Here is a 4,677-nt window from a genome sequence, read left to right as displayed (position 1 = left end):
TTGTTTTTTTCCCTAGACTTCTAAAAGGCAATGCATTTTAAGAGATATGCAATCTTTCACAACATAATCATAATTCAACTTCTAAAAGCTCTTCATCAGACCTCTAGATTTCAGGGGATGTGGATTTATGAATAGAGTCTAAGTTCAGTGAATGCTAATCCCAGCCCCACTGGTGATTTGTGGTGTGAAACTGGCAAACTGCCTAACATCTGAGGAATATTTCCTTTTCTCATCTACTAAAGGGAAACAATAAAAACACTTCTCTTGAAGAAAGTGGGTGTGGTTCAACTAATCAAATGTGTTAAAGCATTAGAAAAACACATTTCCATAAATCAAGTTCGTGTGGCACATTCTGGTTCAGATACAGTTGTATTTAAACAAATTTTTTAAAGCTTGCCCTTAATAAATCAACATTTTTGCTCATTCAGGATGGATTTATCAAAGATGTATGCTTAGTGAGGCCCTAAAGCATCAGCCACACACCTGTCCCCTGGAGATAGATCCATACACATATGCTTATTTGTTGAATGCCAAACAGAGAATAGTTATTGACCCAGGAGGATTAAACTTTAGTGCAGAATGCCAAGTAATTAGAGAAGTGACATTGGACCATCATGTAGAGCCCCATGTAATCATGAATGACAATGTCAACAGAAACAAGAGCAAATGAATGAAAGCCAGGAGCTCACAGAAGCCCCTGAAAAGCATAGCACCTGCAAAAGTTAGCACACAAACACCAGCCCAAGACAGGATTCCAGCAGAATTTTGAAGCAATTATTGCCTGCTTTTTCTAGCAGAAGTCAGTACTAATAATACAATTCTTGAGCCAAGTCAATAAAATCAAGTAAATGTTATTTTCCCATATGTCCTCTTTCTGGGTGGAAAATTACAGTAATAGCCATCCTTATCAGAGTAGGGTAAACATGTTGTCTTACAGAGAATATACTACCATTTAGCAGGGGCTTAAAATGTTCACCTTTTACTCAAGTAACAAGTATAATTTTCTAATTCATTGTTGAGGACCCATTATTTTTACCTACTTTTATTTTCAATAAATGGTATAAATAACTAAATCTTTGAGAACCTAGTTTTAAAAAATAAAGAAATTCTGAAACACACTGAAATTTGGACAATTAGTTTGGTTTCCTTAACTTGTGTTCACTTCCTATTTCAAAGAGAAATGTCTATATTCTCACAATATACCAAATTTGGATTTCTAAAACTTTTCAAAGACAACATTTCAATGGATTTTCTACTGTAAAATAGTTTTATAACAGTAATATTTTTTCAAGCACAATTTAGGTAACAGATCAATGCTTTGAAGGACATGAAGAATAAATTTGAATAAGTATTCCCATTTGGTATGGTTAATTTTTTAAAAATTAGTAAAAATCGAGATTCAGATAAACTGAAAATTTATCATGTATGAAATAATGTATAAAATTTGTTTACTTAGAAAATGTAATACAATGTAAATTATAAAATGATTTGTGATAATATACTATATTATATAAAATAATATTGATCAAGTACGTGTTTTTAAATACATATATATATAAAAATATACATTTTATACACACACACACGGAACCATTTAATCCTCACAACAGTACATGAGGTATAAAATTTGTGTTATTATAATTATTTCATATAACACAGTTCATCCTTGCTGCCTAAAAAAAACACTCCAAAATAGTGGCTTGAACAACAAGATTTATTATTGCCCATGAGACTCCAGGTGTGTTGGGTGGTTCTGCTTACCTGTGTGGGGCAAGGCAGATCTCACTTAGGTTTGCTCACCCATCTGCAATTAGCTGGCAAGTCAGATGGAGGCTGGCTTGTACAGCTTGGCCTCATAATGGTGATTCAATGGCTCCAGTCCTGTGGTCTCTCCTCCTGTGGGCTTGGCCAGATTGGTTCTCACATAAAGGCAGGAGTCCAAGAGAATGAGCAAAGCATATACCTCTAGACCTAATCTCAGACCTGGCACCCCATCATTTCACCCACATTCTGTTGGCCAAAATAAATCACAGGCTAGTTCAAATTCAAAGTAGGAAAATAAACTCTACTTCTTGACGGAAGAAGCTATAAAGTCACACTGCAAGACTATAGGGGAAGGGGAAGAACTGGGGCCACTTTACAATCAATTGATCACAGTGTCTAAATTTTAAATAAGAAAATAGAGAGAAATTTAGAGATTTGAAAAATACCATTTGAAAATATATTAAAATAATATAAATGTTATAATTTAAAATCTAGAAATATTTCTGTCTCCGTATCTGTAAAGTTGCCAAGTATGTCCTTGAAATGCTTTAAACAACACTCAACAATGGCCAAACTAGAGTAAAATAAAATCATAATAAAATTATTCTTAGCACTGCAATGTGAGATGAGATATAAAAACAAAAAAGTCTCCATTAGAACACTTACCATTCAGGTTGCTAGGATAGAGTGGAAAGTTTATACAACACAAATATTTCAGTACAAACAATCCCAGCATCTAAAGTGTCCTACTGTTAGAATACAATTATAATAATTTTTACTTCATTAATCTGCAAACCCAATTACTTTCATAAAATATCCCAACAGTTTCAACTTACTTCTTACAAATATCTTAAAGTAATAGGCTGTTTTTTCTTGCAACTTCATTACTTTCATAAAACACACATTAATTTAAAATTTTGTGAAATTAAATAAAGCTGAATCAGCTCTAATCAAATAAAACATATTATATCTTAGAGAATAAATCTAGCTAGTTATGAGTCAAAACCCATAAGACATGATGGTCTCTACTATACGTTGAAAATTCAACATCTTGTGGAAAACTCAGGTGTATTCCAACTGGAAATGCCTGTGAGCAAATCTGGAGAGAAGAGTAAGCTGTAAGACACAAAACTTCATTTTGCAGAGATTTGACATTAGCACACACTTTCAAGAAACAGTCAAGTTAAGCATTGTCACGAAACATATCAGTTACCTATTGCTATGTAGCAAAGCATTCCAATATTTAGTAGCTGAAAGTAACTATTGACTTGGCTTGCTATTCTGTGGTTTAGGAACTTAAGCTAGACTTAACTGGGATACTTTTCTACTCATGAGTAGAATTCTTCAAGCAATTGTGGTTAGCTGTGGGTTTCCTGTGAGTTATCTTTTGTTAATCATGGCTCAGGTATCTCACATGTATGGAGTCTCAGCTGGGACATCTCACTAATTCAACTCTGTTCCATGTCATCTTTATTGCTCCAGCCCCCTAGCTTATGCTTATTGTGATAAGAGGGACAAAGATGCAAAAAAAAAGCAAGTGGAAGTGTACACAGCTTCATGAGTCCTAGGCTTAGAACTGGGACCCATAATCACCCAGCTCATTGTATTGACCAAAAGAAGTCACAAAGGTCATCTACCTTAAAAAGGTACGAAAACCTTGAGAAGAGCTTTAAAGTCACATCCTAAACACGTTGGTATAGGCAGAGGAATGTCTGTGGCCAGTTTTCCAAGTCATCTTCTACAGGGAAATAGTTCATATCCTTTCAGTTGTCACAATAGGGTATGAGGGTTACTTAATGGGATCTAGTGGATAGAGCTGAGGATGCTGTTAAATATCCTACAATGCACAGGAAAGTCTCCCACACAAAAATTATCTGACTGAAAATATCAATAGTAGAGAAACTGAGAAACTGTGATAGAAGGGGCAGGAGTATACATTACTCTGTTCCAGATAGATGATGAAGTCTAGAATACAGTATAGAAGCTCATTACTTTAACTCATTTTGTGGTACAGAAGGAAATGAAAATGTTTCCCTCTAAAATACCAGGCATTGTCAGGCTAAGAGAAAGGATAAAAGGCAGAGGCAAACTCTGCCCTCCCCTCTGCCTTTCCCACATAAAGATGGGCCCATTTGCAGCACTTACTTATAATCTCGGAAACAGAACTCAGAGACAGTGGTGCCAGAAGATCTAGGAATAGGCTCTACTCTTCCCATAAATTTACCTTCCCACATATTTCCACCTTTTGGAAGCCAGAAGATATTCTCTCATTTGTCTTGTCACCATATAGGAGTTGTGACTTTTTGGTAAAATACTATCTAAACAAGTCTCCTAAGCCATTACCTTGAGAGGGAGCCTTTTGAACTAAGGTCTTTTCCATTTGATGGGTACAGCACATGCTAATAAACTTCTATTTATTTTTCTTTTGTTACTCTTCTGTTTTCAGAAGAGTATCTCAGCTAAGAACCTAAAAAGGAGAAAAAAAATATGTTTCCTTCTGTATTAGTCAGTTCTTGCACTACTAATAAAGACATACCCAAGACTGGGTATTCTATAAAGGAAACAAGTTTAATTGACTCACAGTTCCACATGGATGGGGAGGCCCTCACAGTCATGGCAGAAGACAAAGGAAGAACAAAGGGATGTCTTACATGGCGGCAGGCAAGAGAGCTTGCACAGCAGAACTCTCACTTATAAAACCATTAGATCTCGTGAGACTTATTCACTACCACAAGAACAGTATGAGGGAAACTGCCGCCATGATCCAATTATGTCCACCTGGTCCTGCCCTTGACACATGGGGATTATTACAAATCAAGGTGAGTTTTAGGTGAAGACACAGCCAAACCATATCACCTTCCCTACAGTACTCATGGCCATGAATAGCACTTATTTACTGTATTAGTTCTGTTT

This window comes from Mandrillus leucophaeus, unplaced genomic scaffold, assembly GCF_000951045.1.
Source record: "Mandrillus leucophaeus isolate KB7577 unplaced genomic scaffold, Mleu.le_1.0 Scaffold31, whole genome shotgun sequence".
NCBI lineage: Eukaryota > Metazoa > Chordata > Mammalia > Primates > Cercopithecidae > Mandrillus > Mandrillus leucophaeus.
Note: the sequence above shows the minus strand (reverse complement) of the source record.